Source organism: Schistocerca serialis, chromosome 2 (genome assembly GCF_023864345.2).
Source record: "Schistocerca serialis cubense isolate TAMUIC-IGC-003099 chromosome 2, iqSchSeri2.2, whole genome shotgun sequence".
NCBI lineage: Eukaryota > Metazoa > Arthropoda > Insecta > Orthoptera > Acrididae > Schistocerca > Schistocerca serialis.
The window spans coordinates 99055193-99066645 of NC_064639.1; positions in this window are offsets into that span (position 1 = coordinate 99055193).

Here is an 11453-nt window from a genome sequence, read left to right on the forward strand (position 1 = left end):
TTAAGTAGTTCTAAGTTCTAGGGGACTGATGACCACAGAAGTTAAGTCCCATAGTGCTCAGAGCCATTTGAACCATTTTATACAGTCATTCAATAATAGGTTCTCCGCCTTTTCTCGATTTTTGTTATCTTTACCTAAGGCTGTTTTCCTTCCACATATAGGCCTATTGATATTATTTCACACGCAGTTTAGATCGTTGTCAGACACAGACTGTCTGTCTTTCTCAACGTATTGGGATTTTTGTGTTCTTATCCACAAACATCCGTATTATGTCTGAAATATTTGAGTCTCTCTTTAGAGTTTAATCCAATAGTGTGTACAATTTTGCAGAAAAACTGGCATTCTGTATTTTGCAACATGTTGCTTCTTTGTTTGTTGCCGATTTTCCTCACATTGTCCACTTTATTGCCTTACCTAATTACAGTAATTGCCTTGGGTATTTTCATGCACATGATTTAATCTGTTTAAATCTTTATAAGCAAGATGGTGGCATTGGTACGACATTATGACGTCTTCGTGTTGTTGAAATAGATACTTTATAACACAGCTGCTCAAACACAATTAGTAGCAATCGTATCGTAATGGACACAGATAAATGAGGTGAGAATCGTTAACAAATTCTAGAAAATCGTTAACAAAAGCCAATAGTTAATCTTCTGCTAAGATGCTTTCTCTTATTATGTGTCAAACCGTTGTGATGGTATACGAGACTTTCACGTTTTTCTTACTGTATAGAAGATGAGTGCAGAAACTACAAGTGCTTCGAAAAAAAAGGAAAGTATGTCAAGAAAACGGAAATAGAACAAGAACTAATGGCTGGTGAGCACAGAACCCTGATCCAAATCTCAGAAGATCAATTTGGTGAGTGTTTAAGCCTGTAGCAGATGGTGATGGCAACGGTGTTAACTTGTAGTGCGGAGTGCAACGAACTTAACTTGCATGCTTGTGGGTCGTCTGGCCCATCGCACATTTCACGCTATTCGTGTGTACCTAACAAACAAGTGGCATGTGTTGACCAAAAGCGCCTTCCCTGCATCTCTTCAGGGCAAGATTACTGACAAATGCATTGCTATGTGTGCACGAGATTTGAGATCTTATGACGCTATTGGAAATGAAGGAGTTTTGGATCTGGCTCAGAGATTAGTCGACACTGCAGTGACTTGTGGAACTGTATCTGTAAAACATATGATACCTCAGTCCACAACTGTCTCACGACACATCACATAAAAAGTGAAAAACTTAAGAAAGGAAATTATTACGTGAACGGAGACGAATGCTCGGCGATACAGATATGTGGATATGTAGCGCCAAGAGCTGACACGAACAGTTCATTTTTTTGGTTGAGACCTGATATCATGCTTCTTGTTTACGACCCAGTTTCTAGATGAGAGTGAAACAGATGAAAATATTATAAAGGAATTTTTGAGACGATTTGTCTGTACCTTTTACGGCTGGCCAAACTTCCAACACTATCGCTGCTCTTCGTGGACGTTCTAGACTGAATTGTTCCTATCACATGCCGAACCCAGTGCTAAGAAAAGCGTTTAATGTGCGGTATATGTCACCCAATTTCTCGCAACTTTATTTTCTTCTGGCAGCAGTGAAGGAACTTGTGACATCTGCAAAGCAAAGTGGCCTTGTTCATAGTCTAGATAGAACACTTAGTAGTTGAACGATACTCGCTGGAACGCCGGAACACATGACTGACAATGCTTTAATTGGTCGAAATACAGTATTCGGTATTGTGTAAAAAGCTCTCTGAGAAATGAGAAACAGAGAGAATAGAAGGATTGACATCACGTTGATGCATGAACTGATTTCTCTTCTAAAGGTACGTATGATATTATGTTTTTACATTAAACTGGTATTCATTAGCACGCAAATTATTCGAGGAAAATTAAAGCAGGGATTTTTCATACATTCCTTAAAGGAGACCTTAAAGAACTGACAAAGGAAAAATCACGTACAGTGCACCTGCTGTTGCCATGGAAGATAACGCTCCTGAAACACTTAAGTAAAGAACCCCAGGACGGAGAAGTCTCTGAAATAAATATTGAGATCAAAAATGGTTAAAATGGCTCTGAGCACTATGGGACTCAACATCTTAGGTCATAAGTTCCCTAGACCTTAGAACTACTTAAACCTAACTAACTTAAGAACATCACACGCACCCATACCCGAGGCAGGATTCGAACCTGCGACCGTAGCAGTCCCGCGGTTCCTGACTGCAGCGCCAGAACCGCACGGCCACCGCGGCCGGCAAATATTGAGAGTCCACCGGAAAAATAATGTAGAGAAAAAGGCACCTCGAGCTAGCTGCTTTCCTGTGAGCATCATTTCGCCATCTTAAAACGATGTCTGAATCTCGGGGGAGTGCAGTTATATCAATAATTTCGAGTGACCATTCACAACAGGACCCGCTCTCGTGAAGCACCGTCTACCAAATAAACTTAAATTCGGCCTCAGAAAAGCACATCATCTCAGGTATATTCTTACCTAAATAATAACCAAATATACGTGAATTGTTTGTCAGACTGTCCAGGTAGAACATGAGAGCAACTTTGACGAAGTCCTCAAATGCTGGAATATAATTCAAATACTTTTAAGAACAGAACATCTGTGTTTGTTTTTCCAGTAGTACTTTTGAGTTCTGATGATTAGTCGAACGGAATATTAAAAGCCTTTGTTTTATTACCATGAACAAAAGTACAGATGTACTCGAAAATGTAGCTGATGATTGGAATGAAAAAGAAATTTTAGATGTGACTCTTCAATCTTTCCCGGTGGTTCAACCTGAACTGTTCTGAATATGTCGGACAGCTGTTCCGAGGAAATGTTGTGGAATTAGAACAACGTGATCCGGCGGCAAACCCGTGAAGACTATTTACAAGAAATTTTAGCTCTGCAAGTTTCATTCTAAGTGCCCGACAGTAACTTCTGGACACGTACAACGTTGATGCTCTTCTCTTTCCTCGTAACAATCCCAGTATCACAGAAAATGAATGAAGAAGTATGTTGTAAATGGTTTTCGTCCCACGTTTTGTTCTCTCTGCATCGAGTGTGATTATTGTTGTGGCTGTACCTTCTTGTAGTATTGTGTGGCCCCTGACTGGATGAGGAGTGGGTGGTATGATAGATAGGTGGCCGGTTTCCTCTCACTACAACTCAAAGGCACACATCGTTAAAATACACCTTATCATAGGACCCAATTCAGTAGTTAACTTTAGTGATGTCCAGACTGAAGTTACAGGGTGTTTCAAAAATGACCGGTATATTTGAAACGGCAATAAAAACTAAACGAGCAGCGATAGAAATACACCGTTTGTTGCAATATGCTTGGGACAACAGTACATTTTCAGGCGGACAAACTTTCGAAATTACAGTAGTTACAATTTTCAACAACAGATGGCGCTGCAAGTGATGTGAAAGATATAGAAGACAACGCAGTCTGTGGGTGCGCCATTCTGTACGTCGTCTTTCTGCTGTAAGCGTGTGCTGTTCACAACGTGCAAGTGTGCTGTGGACAACATGGTTTATTCCTTAGAACAGAGGATTTTTCTGGTGTTGGAATTCCACCGCCTAGAACACAGTGTTGTTGCAACAAGACGATGTTTTCAACGGAGGTTTAATGTAACCAAAGGACCGAAAAGCGATACAATAAAGGATCTGTTTGAAAAATTTCAACGGACTAGGAACGTGACGGATGAATGTGCTGGAAAGGTAGGGCGACCGTGTACGGCAACCACAGAGGGCAACGCGCAGCTAGTGCAGCAGGTGATCCAACAGCGGCCTCGGGTTTCCGTTCGCCGTGTTGCAACTGCGGTCCAAATGACGCCGAAGTCCACGTATCGTCTCATGCGCCAGAGTTTACACCTCTATCCATACAAAATTCAAACGCGGCAACCCCTCAGCGCCGCTACCATTGCTGCACGAGAGACATTCGCTAGCGATATAGTGCACAGGATTGATGATGGCGATATGCATGTGGGCAGCATTTGGTTTACTGACGAAGCTTATTTTTACCTGGACGGCTTCGTCAGTAAACAGAACTGGCGAATATGGGGAACCGAAAAGCCCCATGTTGCAGTCCCGTCGTCCCTGCATCCTCAAAAAGTACTGGTTTGGGGCCGCCATTTCTTCCAAAGGAATCATTGGCCCATTTTTCAGATCCGAAACGATTACTGCATCTCGCTATCTGGACATTCTTCGTGAATTTGTGGCGGTACAAACTGCCTTAGACGACACTGCAAACACCTCGTGGTTTATGCAAGATGGTGCCCGGCCACATCGCACGGCCGACGTCTTTAATTTCCTGAATTAATATTTCGATGATCGTGTGATTGCTTTGGGCTATCCGAAACATACAGGAGGCGGCGTGGATTGGCCTCCCTATTCGCCAGACATGAACCCCTGTGACTTCTTTCTGTGGGGACACGTGAAAGACCAGGTGTACCGCCAGAATCCAGAAACAATTGAACAGCTGAAGCAGTACATCTCATCTGCATGTGAAGCCATTCCGCCAGACACGTTGTCAAAGGTTTCGGGTAATTTCATTCAGAGACTACGCCATATTATTGCTATGGTGGATATGTGGAAAATATCGTACTATAGAGTTTCCCAGACCGCAGCGCCATCTGTTGTTGACAATTGTAACTACTGTAATTTCGAAAGTTTGTCTGCCTGAAAATGTACTGTTGTCCCAAGCATATTGCAACAAACGGTGTATTTCTATCGCTGCTCGTTTAGTTTTTATTGCCGTTTCAAATATACCGGTCATTTTTGAAACACCATGTATGTTGTTAACAGCAGTCAATAACGTTGTCTCACAGCTAGCAAAGGTGCGAGGTGACGACTGTCACTATGGAAGACCACAACACAATGCGACGTATTGAGGTTCGACGCGACGTACTGAAGTACTGAGAGATTGAGCCAGCTCGGGCGGTGGTGGCGGCCTATGTGCACGCCGACCAGGGGGCATTATCGGCGCGTAGCCTGGGGGCGTGTCTTGGTCTTCTCTTGTCATAGACGCGGCTGGTTCAGCGCCTGCTATACAATGTTTCCTAGTGCCGACCAGTGCACTGGCGAAGACTTACGCAAGCACATCCCTTCCCCCAGTCCCTCCCCTCTCGAAACGCCGCACCGTTGTCGTGTACTGTAGATGCGAACTGTGGTTAGCGTCGAACTATAAACTAAAACTGAATAAGCTTCAAAAAGATTTAAGGACATGGGATCTGGATAAACTGAAAGAAACAGAGGTTGTAGAGAGTTTCAGAGAGAGCATTAGAGAACTATTGACAAGAACAGTGGAAAGAAAAACAGTAAAAGAAGAATGGGCAGCTTTGAGAGTGAAGACAGCAGAGGGTCAAGTAGGTAAAAAGATGAGGGCTAGTAGAAATCCTTGGGTAACAGAAGAGATATTAAATTTAATTGATGAGAGGAGAAAATACAAAAATGCAATATATGAAGGAGACAGAAAGGGATACAAACGTCTCAAAAATGAGATCGACAGGAAGTGCAAAATGGATAAGCAGAGATGGCTAGAGGGCAAATGTAAGGATGTAGATTCATATATAACTAGGGGTGAGATAGATACTGCCTACAGGAAAATTAAAGAGACCTTTTGAGAAGAAAGAAATACTTGTATGAATATCAAGAGCTCAGATAGAAAACCAGTCCTAAGCACACAAGGGTAAGCAGAAAGATGGAAGGAGTATATAGAGGGTCTGTACGTGGGCGATGTACTCAAGGTCAATATTATGGAAATGGAAGAGGAGGTGGGTGAAGATGAAATGTGATATATGATACTGCGTGAAGAATTTGACAGAGCACTGAAAGACCTAAGTCGAAACAAGGCCCTGGGAGCAGACAACATTCCATTAGAACTACTGATAGCCTTAGGAGAGCCAACCATGAAAAAACTCTACCATCTGGTGAGCAAGATGTATGAGACTGGCAAAATATCATCAGACTTCAAGAAGAACATAATAATTCCAATCCCAAAGAAAACAGGCGTTGACAGATGTGAAAATCGCCGAACTATCCGTTTAATGAGTCACGACTGCAAGATATTGACACAAATTCTTTATAGATGAATGGAAACACTGGTAGAAATCGGCCTTGTGGAAGATCAGTTTGGATTCCGTAGAAATGTTGAAACATGTGAGGCAATACTGACCCTATGACTTATCTTAGAAGATAGAGGAAAGGCAAACCTATGTTTCTAGTATTTCTAGATTTAGAGAAAGCTTTTGACAATGTTGACTGGAATACTCTCTTTCAAATTCTGAAGGTGTCAAGGTCAAATACAGGGAGCGAAATGCTACTTACAATTTGTACAGAACCCAGATGGCAGTTATAAGAATCAAGGGGCATGAAAGGGAAAGAGTGCTTGTGAAAGGAGTGAGACAGGGTTGTAGCCTGTGCCCAATGTTATTCAATCTGTATATTGAGCAAGCATTAAAGGAAACAAAAGAAAAATTTGGAGCAGGAATTGAAAGCCCTGGTGAAGAAATAAAAACTTTAAGGTTTCCAGATGACATTGTAATTCTGTCAGAGACAGCAAAGGACCTGGAAGAGCAGGTGAACGGAATGGACAGTGTCTTCAAAGGAGGATATAAGATGAACGTAAACAAAATTAAAAAGAGGATAATGGAATGTAGTCTAATTAAATCAGGTGATGCTGAGGTAATTAGATTAGAAAATCAGACACTTAAAGTTGTAGATGAGTTTTGGTATTTAAAACTAAACTCTGCCCGAACAGGCCTTGGAATGCCCAATGGTACCGACTGGCTGCCGCATCACCCTCAGCCCAGAGCCGTCACTGGATGCGGATATGGAGGGGCATGTGGTCAGCACACCACTCTACTGGCCATATGTCAGTTTACAAGACCAGTTTTGCGATTTAAGGAGCAAAATAACTGATGGTGGTCAAAGTAGAGAGGATATAAAACGTAGATTGGCAATGGCAAGGAAAGCGTTTCTGAAGAAGAGAAATTTGTTAACATCAAACATAGATTTAAGTGTCAGGAAGTCATTTCTGAAAGTATTTGTATGGAGTGTAGCCATGTATTGAAGTGAAACATGGACGATAAATAGTTAAGACAAGAAGAGAATAGAAGCTTTCGAAATGTGGTGTTACAGAAGAATGCTGAAGACTAGATGGGTAGATCACATAACTAATAAGAAGGTACTGAATAGAATTGGGGAGAAGAGGAATTTGTGGCACAACTTGACTTGAAGAAGGGTTCGGTTGGTATGACGTGTATTGCAGCAACAAGGGATCACCAAATTAGTTTTGGATGGCAACGTGCAGGGTAAAAATCGTAGAAGGAGACCAAGAGATGAGTACACTAAGCAGTTTCAGAAGGCTGTAAGGTGCGATAGTTAATTGGAGATGAAGAAGCTTGCACAGGATAGAGTAGCATGGAGACCTGCATCAAAACAGTCTCCAGGCTGAATACCACAACAACAACAACAACATTATTATTATTGTTATTTCTCTTACTCGTCCCTGCACTGGCATCCAGGTGCGCTCAATGTTCCCATTACCACTAATATATAAAAATTATAAAATAAAAATAGAAAATTATATATACATATTAATTAAAACTGGTAATCTCCCTACTTGTCTACTTTTTTATTATTCTTAGACTGATATGAATGCGTTGAAAGAAGTAAAGATTGGGGTGAAAGAGTTGAAAGAAAAGTAGGATGTTAGGATATTTTTGTAGGTTCTGGATTTCTTGTTCTACGAAAAAATGACATAAATCACGAAATTGTGAAGGGATTTTGTGATTTATGTCATTTTTTTCTCAGAATAAGATGAGCTAGAACCTACAAAAAACCCCACTTCTAAGTGTTGTTCAACTATTCCTTGTTGATTTTATTGCACTAAATAAAGCCTGTAGCATTTTAATTTTTATCGCACAAAATCACGTACTTTTGTGGCCTTCTTTCAAAAGTACACATAAACGAACAGTTGGAGAACTGAATTTTACATTCAGAACAATTATCTGTAAAACTGACTTTCATTGCTGGCATCTTTATTTCTCTTTACCACGACTCTTTCTACATATTTTATGACCTTTATTGCGCCCTCTTTACCTCTTTACTGTTGTGCTGCTTAATATTATTCCTCATTTTATTTTTACTTTTTATAACCTCCTTCTCCATCATTTGTGATTTCTTTGGCGAATTTTCAACACTAAGAGAATTTATTAAATAATGTTTCCTTTTCAATGCTAGTTTATTTCACCATCTCTGGACCATAGATGTGGTTATCCCTAATTTGCTGAGCTCGTATTCTGGTATTGAAATTCTCTCAAATCTTCATTCTTGATTTTGATTTTCGTTATGAATATTCCTGTTCCCATTTCTTCTGTAAAAATTATTATTACAGTGATAACTACTTTGGTGATTATTACAATTCCCACTCTGTTATCCATTTTCCTATCTTCTGTTCGAATTTTATGGCTTGAATTTCAACACCTGTTCAAGCTTCTCAATAAATTTGTCAGATTATGGACAAGATCCCCTTGTAAAAATCCCAGTAGTCATCTTTTGAGCGTCTTTTTGTGAGTTTAATTTTTGACTCTTCCAACATTCCTCACACAAAACCATGTCTACAGGCAGGAAGAAAATCAACTGGGTGGTATTTCCCATCATTTGCAAAACATTTTGTTGTACCAGTGTTAACCCATGGAACTCCTATCACTAAAGGAACCTCATTCGCTGCTAAAGAATTTAATTCTTCCTGTATGTCTTTCATCTGCTGTTCATGCTGCACATCTTCTTTGATTAATAAAGCTTCAAAATGTTCTGTGTTCTTAAGCTCGTCTTCATCACATTCTACTACTCTACTGAAAAATTGTTAACCGACTCAGTGGTCACTTCCTCAAGCGCATTTTGCCTCGGCATACAATTCTTAACGCTGCTACCCAGCTCGTCCCATATATTTTCCTACCTTTCCCCAAAATCTTTCTCTAATCTGTCGACTCTAGAGTTAACTTGACCAACATCCTCAGAAATTCTGCCTACATCTCTTCTTATAACTTACAACTTTTATCAATATCGCCTTCTATATCTTTAATTTTTTCCACTTCAGATTTTACACTTTCGATATGTGAATTGAGACCGGAATTTCCTTGTTCCGTTTTTATAGTCAGTTCCCCTATACTAGATTCCATTTCTTGCAAAATTTACATTAACTCTGATGATGTACTGTCTTGAAGCTAACTTCCCCCTCATTTTGGACTATTTGTAAACTAATGTCATCTCTATCAACACTGTTACATTCAGATTTTGGACTAAGTGGCCTGCTCACATTATCTGAACCACAGAAACTAGGTGATTATTTATCATTGGAATCTTCATCACTTATGACATATATTAACACTATTGGTGCAAGTATTTAACTTATTGGTCATGCTGGCTTCTTCTGATGCACTGCTGCTGTCTGAAGTGTTGATGCTGCTGAACTCAAAGTCGACTTTGGTGGCCCACATTGCCATGGCTGCCACTGCCCACTGTTGCTTTACCATCGCCGAGTTCTCTGCTGCTGCTGGCCACTGCAGACTCGAACTCAGCACGCCTCTGCGCAGCCTTCTTCTTTTTTGAAGTTCTGTTGTGAACTTCCCCACACCTACCTTTTGCTACCAATTCTCACTCAAGCAACAGCTGCAAAATCTTGTGCTCGCAGGCCCCCACGCAAACTGCCTTATGCAGTAGATCACAGAATATTGTTAAGTGTTAGGATTACAGTTGTAATTCTAAAGGGATTAAATTCATATACCAGATGAGCCCCCAATGACGACAGTACTTAGCGGTCTGCTAGGGTATTTGCTCTTCCAAACAGCTTCCCTTACAAGTGAACCAGTGGCATCTTTACCTGTGCTTACTTGTACTTTAGGTACTGGGCTACACACAGAGCTAATTAAAATGAATGGCTCAGTGTAGTCATATGGTCGAGCCACGTAAACTGCTTTCATTCCCTGCAGCTAACTCTCTGAACATAATAATCTCTACCTGTGATCCTGCAGTCAAATAGTCTATGCATTGCTTAGGATTGCGAGTTAATAAAATACAAAGAACTATGAAATAAAAGTTAGGTGAATAATTCAATGTCAATGGTTCTATTCTAATCTCCATAATTGCTGTAGATGACAAAGAATTATGTTGAATAATGTTTATTTAAGAAAGGACATCTCAGATAAATGTGAATTGTTCCTACGATATTCAGTCAAATGACAGACAAAACTTATCATTATCAAATGCAGTAAAGTTACAGTGAGAACGTTATGATAGCATAATCCCCAAACTAAACTGTAATCAAAGATATGCGAAAATAAGTCCACTTCGTAGCTACTATAGATAAAATATTCATTTCCTCAAAACAGTTCAGAGTTTAACATGATGATTCACAAACTGCAACATGTGATGCAAAGAATGGAAACTCATACCCCCCCCCCCCCCCTCATCCTCACTTCTGTAGTACAAGCAGGTAAAGTTAGAGTCCTACTCTGGAGCATATTCAGACATATCGAAATATAAAGACCCTTTGAAGTTAAAGTATCATAGCGGCCATTCACCACCCAGAATCAGTCACCTAGACAACGGAATTGCGCATATTACTCTAGACACGTCTGTCTTACAGAAGTTGTGTAAAAGTGTCCAGAATCACTACCTTGAGCTCTTTGATCGAAAAGTTACAGTCTCCACTTGATTCCCATAGCGTTCTGCTACTGTCTGCTTTTCCATTGGCTGAAGGCTGCCCCACTAGAAATCTGTCATTATTAAGCTCTACAGACATGAATTGACTCTGCTTGACCACTTTCCTGCGCTAAACTCACATATACTGCAAAAATTTTTAAATAAGAGAAATGTTATTAGCATTCGGACACTCTCAGACCATGTACAACAAATATAAGTAATAGTTGGTTCAAAAATCAATAAGCCAGCATTCTCATGCAAGGGTGCTCATGGTAAACTACAAGAGATTATCAGTAAACATTTTTTAAGGAATTATGTGTGCCTCCTGTACAGTAGTATCATTCGCTTCTCTTTTATGTTGTGGTGTCTGCTAACACATACGACTGACCACTTTTAAATTAGCGCAGTTTTCGATAGTGCTTGCAATCAGTATTTAAATAATGTTACTGGCAAAGTAGTAAACTGTAAATAACTACACAAATGTGACAAGATATTAGGTACTGATGTTGTGTAAATGTGAAGAATACGATGTCCTAACAAACATTTGGATCATGAAAAGGTATAAAAACATAAGTCAAGAAATAAAATAAATGCAGATACGTAGGTTTCAGTGGACATAGCTATAGTGCAACGCTATCATCTGAGATATGAAGTTGCTTAAAGCATTTAAAAATGTTAATTCAGAGGTTCACTGTGAAAATATTTAGTCACTGTAGATTATTAACTATTGTAATATTAAAGATATT